General features: G+C 40.9%; 1 protein-coding gene across 13 annotated transcripts in view; it reads left to right on the forward strand.

The window, feature by feature from the left end:
- Positions 1-12,009, forward strand: part of FHIT (fragile histidine triad diadenosine triphosphatase) — a 1,399,071-nt gene that overhangs the window by 1,142,021 nt on the left and 245,041 nt on the right. The window lies entirely within an intron of this gene.

Genomic DNA, 12,009 nt, shown 5'->3' on the forward strand with positions numbered 1-12,009 from the left:
GGCGTCAATCAGAGGTTCCATGGGAATATTAGGTCTATTATTTTACTGTATGACTTGGGCAGGACTCTTAGCATCTCTGAACGTCTTCGTCTTCACTTTTCTTTCTTTTTTTAAAAAATTTAAATTTTTAAAAAAATTTTTTAGAGAGAGACAGAGACAGAGCATGAGCAGGGGAGGGGCAGAGAGAGAGGGAGACACAGAATTTGAAGCAGGCTCCAGGCTCTGAGCTGTCAGCACTGAGCCTGACATAGGGCTCAAACTTGTGAACTGCGAAATCATGGCCAGAGCCAAAGTCAGACGCTCAACCAGCTGAGCCACCCAGGTGCCCCCCCCTTTTTAAAAATTTTCTAAAAATTATTTTTATTTCATCTTCAGTTTTAAAATGGAGGGAACCCTATCTATTGTGTTGAGTGATGATGAGGAGAAACCAACATGAATAGAGAGCCTAGCCCACTATCCCTGGGACCTTGTTCATGTTTCTTAATATTAATCTTACCCTCAATTTCTTATGTTTCTTTTGTAACATAGGCAAAGACTGGGCTTTAGGAGAATATACTTGGCATTGAGATTGCGGCCCTGATGAGTTCACAGTTATACACTGAATTGTCACTGTTGACTTTTGCCATTTTGCTTAAACTCTTGAGAAAGCTTTCTTCTGGTAAGAGGACTTGTGCTGTTTGAATACTGACGTTGAATTTATTACAAAAGTGACCAGTTGAACATTCAGAAATCTGCCTTAATAATTGGGGGGAAAAATCTCTACCCTGATATATTTTTTTATCCGCTGCTCTACTCCTATGGTAATGGGTAAGTCATGGTTCTAAACTGACAGTATACTTCACAGTTACTTGAAATAGGTTTTCACAAAATACAAACCTGCCTGCCCCCTATGCTGATTCAGTAGGTCTGGTGTGGGACCCAGGACTCTGCATTTTAACAAACACTAGGTGATTCCCATGCACACCTTAATCCAGTGCACAACTTAGCAAAGAAGTGATGAGAGGATATGGAGGACTTTCAACAGAGCTCCTTGCTTTCAACCCAAATCAATTCCTAAAATTTGGTGTGCACCGAATGGAGATACTGACATTTTGAGAGTAAAAATGATTTTTCTTGACTGTTATTGATATTTTCATAATGAAAGAAATTTCACAAGAGTTGTAATTTGCCAAAGAACTTTTATCCTTTGCTTAAAGCCATGACAGAAAGTGCCTTGCCTATGTTTATGCCTAATGCCTGCATTTACTGCCTGAAAAATTAGTATTTTAAGGATGTGGTAGCTTTTCTCTTGTGGAATTGGCTTACAATTTATATCTCTTTTCTCAGAATGAATCCCATTTGCCTGAATTTGGTAAACCAAAAACAATTTCAGTGCTCAGGTCGGGATGAGTTTGTTACCCTTCTGGGGACTTGGGGACAAAACTTCTGGTCCCTGGGTCTGTCGGCAGGAGAAGGGACCATGAGTCTGCCTGTCTCCTATGGGAAAGTTCCTCTCTTCTACTAAGCCTCAAGCCTTCTTCTAAGTAGGTATCAAATCATTGTGCATGTGTGTGCATGTGTGTGTGTGTGTGTGTGTGTGTGTGTATTTATTTCGAAATGTTAGATTTTGATTTGCATGATGTCATGAAAAAACACTGAAAGAGAATTTAACCAGGTGTTAATTAACCAGGTGTTTTCTGGTTACTATGTGTTTTTTTATTTTCTCTGTCCTTTCACTGTCACAGGCAACTTCGGTGGATGGGTTGAGGGATTCTGGAAATGGAGTAAGGATAGAGGGAAAATGGCATCAGCATTCCAACATACTGATGGAGAGACAGATGACCTGGTTTCAGTCCCAGAGCTGTCACCTACCAGGTGTATGACCCAGCAAAAGTTAACCTTTCCTAGCCCCACCATCCATTTATAAATTGATAACACGAGGGCCTCAGTGATACCCTTCCTCCTAGAGGTGTTGCAAAGACTAAATGGCTTAATGCATGTAAGTGTTTTCAGAACAGTACTTGGCATGCAATACATCTGAATAAATGTTTGCTCTAGATTTATAATTTTCACTGAGTCCTCATAACCCTCCAAAGTAGGCAGTGATATTTTACATGTGAGGAAACTGAGGTTTATAGAGGTAGAGTAACAAATCACACCATACACAACTGACAGGTAGTAGAGCAAAGATTCAAACCCAGGCCTGTCTGAGAGCCCCTCTCCATTATATCATGCAGCCAGCTGTTCCTAAAAGCACCTTGCACCCAATAAGCGCAGGGGAAGATGCACAAGGAGAGGTTTTGTAAATATATTTTCACCCATAACACAAATTAATCTGCATTATTTTTCTCTGCTTAGAATAATATTAATTTCTCCCTAAAAATACCCACAGGATTCTCTCTGTTTAACTTTATTATACAGGTAAAGGTCAAATAAACTAAATGCTGTTTTATTACTGTATGCCAGTTTATAGCAGAATTATATGTTTTAGGTGTTTAATTTTTCATTAGTGCTACCAAACAAATTTCTTTAGTAATTGGAGGCCCTGACATAAGCAAAGTGGATATTTGGCTGTTAAATTTATTTTGGGATACGTAGCACAGAAATGCGGCAGATACATTCTTAATGTCAATGATTTATAGATCTCAGTAGACTGTCTTTTACACCTAATGTTCAGTTTGGGGGTTTTATTTAATCACTGTCAAGTGAAATATCCTGTGAAAAGCAAAGTGCTCTGTAGACCCTAAAATGCTACATAAATGTAAGGTGTCATTATTCAGAGTCACTTTCTTAACTCTGTTGATGCAGTAAGGGCTGTCACTCACTGTTGTCATTTTAGTGTGGAATAGTAGGTGCTCAGTAAGTAATCACTGAAGGAATTTCTCTCTTGGTATTTTGCTCTGTATGTTTCTAGCCTGGGAAATAATGTGTATAATTCTCTAATTCCATTTAACTAGATCATTGTAGGTTTAAAGTTTTCAACCTGTGGCATCTAAATAATTAGCTTGGCCAACATTTGAACAAACAAACAAACAAAAATCAAGGGGGGGGAATGAGAGAAAAGGCAAAATAAACTCAGACTAATCATGTGATGAGGATTCAGTTTTGATGAAATGTAAATGTTCATGTCAGTCTCAGTAGATGAGCCATTTGTCATAAACCACACCACACACCTTAAATGTAGACTGAGGGGTGAATGTCCATTAAATAATGTGTGGTTTGGTTGAAACTGGACATTGTAGCTGAATCAGATACAGATGATATTACAAACTTCTATTTCAGGAATTATTAACAGCATAAATAACAAAATACAGAGGCAGATTACTTATTAGGCTATGTATCTTAACTGTAAAAATGCAGATGGGTAATATTGCTTAGAGATATGGACACAAAGAGGGTTGGGATTCCCTTACGTGGAAACATTAAGGAGAAGGAGTGCACCGTGGGGTGTCACGGGTACCCAGTAGCCTTCAACTCCATAGATCTTTTTTATTTTTAAGATGGGTAATGTGTACCCATTTGTTCATCACATTATTTATAGTTTGTAATATCACTGATATTTTAAATGTATTTTCAAAAGAAATATACAGCTTTGTCTATACTTTTTATTTCACAGGGGTCCCACTGAAAGGTTTTCCATCAATAAATGACTATTATAATTCATTCTTATTCTTTTATTATCTTTAGCAAATAACTGATTCTCACACCTATGTTCAATTCTCTGATAATGGGGCCCATAATATAGATTTCTGAAAAGCCCGCAGTTGATTTTGATGTTGCCCAGATTTAGGAACAGCTGTTTTCATATATTTCTTTTTTTTTAAGTTTTTTTTTTAATTTATTATTTTGAGAGAGAGAGAGAGAGCGTGCATGCACAAGCATGAGAGAGGGAGAGAGAGGATCCCAAGCAGTCTCTGCTCTGTCAGCATGGAGCCTAATGTGGGGCTCAAACTCACAAATTGCGAGATCATAACCTGAGCCAAAATCGAGAGTTGGACACTGAACCAACTGAGCCACCAGGCACCCCTTAACATATTTCTATAAATACATTTTGATTCTTGGTCAAAGTGGCCTAGGCTTGATTCTTGCTGCCATATCCATCCTAAATCATTCAGTCCCTTGAAGGGGCTCCTCTTTGCCTTTTATGCTGAAACCACCAATAAATTAATTCTTAATATACAAAAGCAGCTGGAATAGTAAGGATTTGATGACTAAGTCTGGGTCAAATGGAAACCAGGTTAATGAATAATGGACATGGCAGCCTACAGAGCTCCAGAAATGGAAGAATTAGAATTATGACCTTCCTAATGACATTCAAGTGAAAAATTCTGGGTTGGTGAGAATCTGTAATGGCCCTTGGGCTAAACACAGTGAGAATTTCTGCCCCCTCCCTCAGTATGAATTATGTTAGTGCTGGGAAAGGATAATTTTGAAATCTTCACATGCCACGAGGCATCAGTACTACACCTGCGGTCTCCTAGAGGATTCCCTTTCTAGAGAGGCTATTCATCTACCAAGATCAGGAAAATTGAGGTGTACATCTCTGGAAGCCTCCTGAGTCATATCAATCCCAAACCTCAGGGGGAAAAGACAAAACTGATGGTCTGGAATCCCTCTGGGCTCATTCTACATACAGATGATACTTTGGGGTGCTGGTAACGAAAACTCCCCTTTCTTTCCCTGGTAGCTTATTCTCTTAAATAAGCCTCTCTTGTTCCTGATGTTACATGAAAAGTCAACATGAAGTTGTTTAGGTTGTTGATCTTGCCCAAAGTGGTTTAGAAGAATAAACATTGTTGAATGAACAATGTGAACTCACCAAATACTCTTTTACTTCATGGTGAAATCCATTTATCCTAATGTTCACATCCAAATATCCCACCATAGGGTCTATATATCAGTACTTCTTACCTGAAAAATGTTTTCTTACCGTGCTTTGTATACCAGGACTGTGATAAACAACCCAGCAGGGCCTTTTATTTGTTTCAATTCATCTGTTGGTTGTAAATGGTATAAATTCCTAGATGTAATCAGGTTCTAGCAGTATAATTTTGACAAAATGATTCATCCATGGAAGGAGTAAATATGATTCCAAGCTCAGCTCTGCCATCAGATGACCAGAGATGACAGTCACCCTCAAGGAAGAAACTCAGAGCCTGGATAACTCAGAGAATCCCAGAAGGGCAAATGACCTTGGAAGGCACATGGAATCATCACCTGTTGTGCAAATGATCCCTGTCAGTAGCCTTTAAATTGGTCTGTCATCTTCCTCTCTCTCTCTGGAAACCCAGTGCACACTGAGGGAAACACTTCTAGTTTTATACAGCTCCAATCTGTGGTTGACAATGAGCATCTCCTCTCTACCAAAGGTATCCTGTTCCTAACTCCCAAGGAGTGAGCATTCTGTCTGCTCATGTTTTATTATCTAACATTCTGTTGTTATTTTAATTTATTCTTCCAGTGCCTACTATGTTCCAGGTATTGTCACAGGCCCTGGCAGACAAAGAAGAGTGAGGCATAGTCCCTATCTTTAAGGGCAGTCTCTGAAATAAGTGCTAGAGTAGAAGAAGACTGAGAGGTTGTGGGAATTTTGTAGTGCCTATGAATCCCTCTCCCAAGAAGGGTTTATTGAGCACCTGCTATACTTAGGTGCTGCCAGGCACTGGGGTGCCATGGAAGAACAAGCAGCCAAGGAACAGCCCTCACCCTACTTGTCCGACTTCCTCTACACCCAATGAATGCATAAAATAATTGCAAGCTTTGAGCAGTATTAAAAAGGCAGTACCATGGTGCTGTGAAAGGAAGAACATGGAGGGAGGAAAGGCGGTGGAGTGGCCAGCAAAGTTCTCCTGGAGAGGTAAACTGAGACCTGAGAAATGATAAGGGTCTATACAGATGGAGAGCTGTGGAAGAAAGAGCATTCTGGGCAGAAGAGACAGAAGTGATGAGCTTGGGATGTTCTAGGAGATGATTGAAGTCCTTGGGGGGCAGGAATTTGGGGGCAGAGAGAAGTGAACAAGAAAGCAGTTATGCCAGGCCTTGTACACCCTGGTAAGGGGTTTTAATTCAATTTTTAATGTGTTCAGTGTTTGGATTATATTCCAAGGGCAGAGGGTATTTCATGTGTGCCACATGTGATGGGTCACCTTAATTAATTTGGCTTTTAAGTTTCTAAGTCCAGTTTTCCAGAACTTGAATAATTTTGTCTCATATCTATCTTGAGCACTATGGTTGTCTTCCTGGCTTGTTTTCTTTATTCCTCCATTATTTAGCAGTTAAGAAGTCAGGGTGTGTTTTAATCCATCTGAATATTGGATTCACATCTAGCTACAGGTGTGAACCCTGTTTGGTGTAATTCAGGAGCCAGCAAACTTTATCGTACATGTCCAGAGAGTAAGCATTTTAGGCTTTCGGGGCCAGGTGTCACAATACCCTTGCCTTTGCAGCATGAAAGCCGCCAAAGAAAATATGTAAATAAATTTGCACAAATAAATATGGCTGTATTCCAATAAAACTTTATTAAGAAAAACAGGCCATGGGCCAGATTTGTTCCAAAGGCTGTAGTTTCCTCATCCCTGCCCTAAGTCATTTCTCTCTGCCAACTTATGAGTTTAGTTAACCCTGACCTAAGCCACCTAAGGATTCCATTCGCTTTAGGGATGGTTGTTCCCAGCCTCATGGAGAACTTGTATCCATTGTCTGTGGGTAGGGATATGAATAAGGAAGCAGTAACCCTGACAGTTGCAATAACTATCTTAGTATTCAGGGGTGAGTCTGCTATAGAGTGAAGCAGATACTAAGCGTGTAGTGGCAGAGACAGAAGTTGGACCCTGGGTGACATTACCAGGTTGCTGAATTAACCAGTTCTGAAGTCTGCACCACCTCCAGACTTTTTGGTTAGCTGATCCATTAAAGTTGAAGTTCCTGCTACCTCCAGTGGAAAACATCCTCAACTACATCATCTGCTCTAAAATATTCAGTTATTGTTACTCCTTAATATGCTTAACTGGCAGTTTGCATTAAGTGCTTCTGCATATCTGCAATACTCATCACATGCCAATGGGAATCCTTGAGTGAAAGTTTGAGAATCAATGGCCCTAGAAAAGCTTAACTTCCAATAGGCTCCCTTTGGTGCATGACCACAAGGTAATTCCATTAACTTTAATGATGGTCATGCTGTACAAAATGGGTCCTGTTAGTCTATTCTTCCCCTTATTTTTTAACATTAAATCTTATCCTGCAGCTAATTCTTCAGGGTAAGATATGTTCACCGATGCCATTCATTTCTTGGCCTTTATTAATATATGCAAGACTCTCTTAGGGAGGGAGTTGGGTACATTAAAAATGAATCCACTGCCCCATTTGTCGACTGTGAGAAAACCCAAGTCAGGGACATCAATGGATTATTATTGATTGTTGTAAGATCCAATAAAATCATAAATATGGCTCAAACAATTACTGTGGCCACATTAGCAAATTATCAAATCTATAACTTTCCTTGGGGCCTGGCCTCAGAGATTTAAATAAAGTGCCAGAGGGAACAAAGTTGTATTTTAGGAATGTGACAAACCAGGGCCAGGATAGAGAAATTTATGATTTAATTTGCTGTGCAATCTAATTGAGAATAACTGTTGGATTTCTAAAAAGCGAACTTTGATTAGGTTAGGCTAGGCACCAGAAATAAACTGGAAATATGGGTCAGTTTATACTTTTCTGAGCGTCTGTCACAAGGGGGAAAGGAAAGTGTTCATTGTGGGGAATGACTTTCCTGGGTGACCTTCTACCCTGCCTTCTGTGTTCTTATTTCCTGTGTTCAAATAATTGCATTATACCTGAGACTAGCTGGCTCTTCCCAGAAACGTGCTTTTTACGTTTTTCACCAAGTGTCAATTTCCCCCCATTTAGAAATAAATCAATTCAGAATGAAATTACCCAGAGCATTCATTTTTCACCATCTAGTAAATGAGCCTCTCTCAAAAACAGGAGGTCCTCCCTTTTTTGGTTCAGGCTTAATAACATCCTCTTCTTACACAGAAGTAGTGCAGAACTGTTGTCCCTGCCTTCTCCCGGCTTGTCATCTTTGGTGGGCTACTAGGCAGGATTTGCCCTGTAACATGTATATTGGCATGTTCATGGATTCCTTTGCATATTTTCTGAAGATCTAATGGGATTCGGACTGCCCGGTTTAAATTTCTAATCCACAGCAGGTTGGGAGGGAGCAGCCTGTAGCACCCTATCATCTGTTAGCCACTGTAATCATCCATCTGAAGCCCTGGGCTCTGCCTCATGCTGATGATAGGCACACTAGTGGCTAGGTTTTCAGGAATGGATTGGCTCATCTTGCAGCTCACTTCAGGAAAATAGAAAAGCAATTTGCACAAAGATAAAGGAGATTTCATAGTGATCTGGGTAGAGCTGGCTAACGGATTTCTACCGGCAGTCAGCAAAAGCTCGAAAACCCAGCTGAGAAATGATAAATTACTGCTAACTGTCCTAATTATCCCTTGACACTCCGTGTTGAAACCTGACTAAATTTTGCTGAAACTTACAAATAGGAAAGAAATTTGAGGTTTAATAAATTACCCATAATAGAAATGCTGAGAGAGAGGGAGGGAGAGAGAGAGACAAAAAGAGAGAGAAAGGGAGCAAGCATGATGCCTATAGCAGAGGGCCCGTATTGATCACCCAATGGTTTCTTGAGCCTTAGCAAGAGAAGGTGGGGGAAATGTGTTGAATAAATTGTAATTTTAATTACAAACCTAATTGATTATATTCAGCACACTCATCAGGTTAAGGAAGACGAGGAGTCAACTCCCAAGGTCATTACATTAATAAGGCACAGTAAGCATGTAATTGGCGTTGAGTTGTGAACATCACGTTCTTCTCTGTAAACAGCATAATCAACGTACTATTTTTGAAGGGTCGCACACTAACTTTGTTTCTTTATATTTTGGTACAGTCATCTTGTACTAACCCATCTTTCATGTTTTATAGTTTCAGCTTTACCTTCATCCATTGTATAAATCCACGTAAAGTCCTTCCAGTGATGGCTAGCTTACTTTTTACCAGCTATCTTATTCCATTTTTAGATGACTTCAGTTAGAAAAATGTATTTTTCCTTTTTCATTTTTTTCTCTTCTTCTTCCTCCTCCACCTTATCTTTTCCTGTGAACCAGCAGTCACAAGACTGGAATCTTTGTTCTTTTCCTTTTCTCTTTGGAGTCTGGGCAGTCTGGTTTAATTCTGTATTTCCTCTCCTTCTCAAAAACCGTATAGGAGTTGGAAGATGTGCTCTTGTCCTTCTACAGAATCATCATTGCCTTTAACTGTGTACATGACCTGGTTTTTACTCCTTTGCCACACTTGTCCCCATATCTGGGTGTTCTCTGCTGATTGTTCTATTTTAAACATGTTGCTGAGAATCACACAGAGGCCTCCAGAGGGCACAGGAGCAAGACTTTTATGCAGTTCTTGGGACATAGTAGGCTCTCACTGTTTGTTGAACATGAGGATGGTATAGAGCCTCCGGCCTGGGTGTCCATGCTGCAGAGGAAGATTGTCAAAAATTAAATGGTTAGAAAAATCTTGTTGACAGAGACACAGCTGGATGGTGGGTTTTGCTGGTGCCTTTTCATATTTTGAAGACCATGGAATCTGGTCAATGATACGGGATCCTGTGATGTCACTACCCTCAAGACCAACTGGGAGGTGAATTGATAGAGATGCTCTTTGTTCTCTCGGTGGACAAATGCTAGCACTGGAATGAAATCTGAGCTAATATTCTTAATTAAGCAGTGATCTGTGGGGGCTCTTTCCACACCAAGGGTGTTTTCCAGAGACTGACTGTTCTCATGTCTAATCCTCACCAAGCTTTCATGCTAATTATTTTCCCTCAAGCAGGCATATAAAAATCACCCAGAATGCTTTGACTCTTTGGGGTGACAATTAGAAGCATAATTTAGTGAAAGGCAGCTAATTCATTAAATTCTGGGAGTTGGAAGGATCATGGAATCTTTGAAGTCTGAAAGCTATAGACTTTTTCTATGGAAAAACTCAGGTATATGCACAAAATATTGAGTTTGCTTTCAGGGATCTGCTGGCCCCATGACACCTGTGTGGATTGCTCCCCTGGTCTTACCTGAATTGCTGTCTTCCATCTATATTCAGTGGTAGTTAGTATTACTAGTGTAGGTGGATGGGGTAAATCATGAGGCAGGTCACAATGAGCTATGTTCTCCCCATTTGAGAGATTTACCTTATAAAATAGGTCTCTCACTCAGAAGAAGTATTTGGTCTGAGGATTCAAAGACTGGCTCCATCTACTCTTAGTTGTATGGTGTTAGGCAAGTAGTTTAATCCTCTATGCCTTTGTTTCCTTGTCTGTGAAATTGGAATAAGAGCACTCCCTCTTGCATAGGACATTTATGAGTATCACATAAAGCCACAACTTGGGAAACTCTCCACACAGTGCCTGGCACACTGTATTTTTTATTTGCCAGTGATTTGTTGAGACCCGACTGTTTGCCCGCCTCTGTTCTAGCTTCTGTGATGACAGCAAAGAATGAGGCAGATGTGTAGTCCCTACCGTCAAAGAGAGCATCTTCTCTCATCTTAATCTCCATCACCCTTGCGTCAAGCAGAGCAGATGGGAATATCAAGAGAGACACCCGTTAAAAAGGAGTTGAAGTGGATTCCAGTTTACTTCCAGCCACTTGTGTCATCCTGTTAATGGGCCCAGAATTCTTATTAATGGAAGCACACTGGTCTCTCAAACGGAACCGAATTGCAGAGCTAGTTCTTTCATGTTGCAGGCAGTGAGGTCTACCAGGTGTCCTTGAGGGGGAAGGGGAGCAGTGTGTATCACCTCCAGACACACAAGATGTCTGCAAAGCATGTGCCCCTGAAACAGGTGTTTGTTCCTTTAAGAAGCAGAATGTTATTCATCCTGTGCATCACGGATTCTTTAATAAATGGACAGTAAAGTGATTGAGAAAATGTTTCCTCCGTAGCTCAGCCAAGATAGATCCTTATTCTGATGTTAAATTTGCATAAACAGGAAGTGAGGATTTCTTCAACTTCTAAGGACCAGGCATGACCTTAAAACTAGGCTGGACATTCATAGGAACTCATTCCATTCAGCTGTTAAATTTTACTTCCCTCTTCAAAAGACTAAGTTTGACTTTAAGATAGATTTAAGAAACATAGAAGTTGAGATTTGAGAGTTAGAAAGCTTAGACTTCAGGGAGTTAAATCTCAAGTTAAGTTTAAGAGAGTGAAATTGGAAGTTTACCTAGAATGGAGTTTGAAGTTTTCAATGCGATGAGGGTTTGTTCTGTTTTTACGATTTCTCAGTACCCCTCTAGATTTCCTTTGTAGCTTCCTCTGGCAGCTGCTGGTGCCGGGTATCCTGGATATGACTGTCAGAAGGAGGAGCGGAGCTGAGGACATTCAGAGCTTAGACGCACCCCCAGCTTCCACAGGGGTGGGGAGCGTTCCCCAGCAAAGTGGGGGATGGATGGTGGTGCTGCTTCCCCCAGGGGGGTGGGGCCCTGCTGCCCTCCGGTCCCACCTGCCGAGGTCCCCGCTGCCACCTCCATAGACTGACCTCAGAGAACATTCGTTATGTAGACATTCTGCCATCTGTCGTGCTGCAAAGGCTTCCAGACTAGAACAGAAACAGGTGTGATGTCAAAGTAACTTAGTGAAGAAACAAGTTGAAAGGGGAACTCAGAAATAGCCTGCCATGTTGTAAGCTCTCCTCCATGCCTCCCTAGTGGCTGGCTCCTTGTAAGGCTGGGAAAGCTAGTTTGGGCTCTAGTCTGGTACTGGGTGGCTTTCTGGAGGCACACGTGGGACTGTTGTGTGACTTGCAAGTGGCAACAGGCATCATGGTATGGATCCCTCTGTGGGGTTCATGCTGGCTTGTCACTGGTTTGCAGTGGGAGTGCCCTCCTGAACCTGTTCTTTCTGAGGCATTCCATTGCCAGAGCTGTGAGAAGGATTTGTTGTTCTTGTCAGATGAAGCATGGA

The sequence above is a fragment of the Acinonyx jubatus genome, chromosome A2 (assembly GCF_027475565.1).
Source record: "Acinonyx jubatus isolate Ajub_Pintada_27869175 chromosome A2, VMU_Ajub_asm_v1.0, whole genome shotgun sequence".
Classification (NCBI taxonomy): Eukaryota; Metazoa; Chordata; class Mammalia; order Carnivora; family Felidae; genus Acinonyx; species Acinonyx jubatus.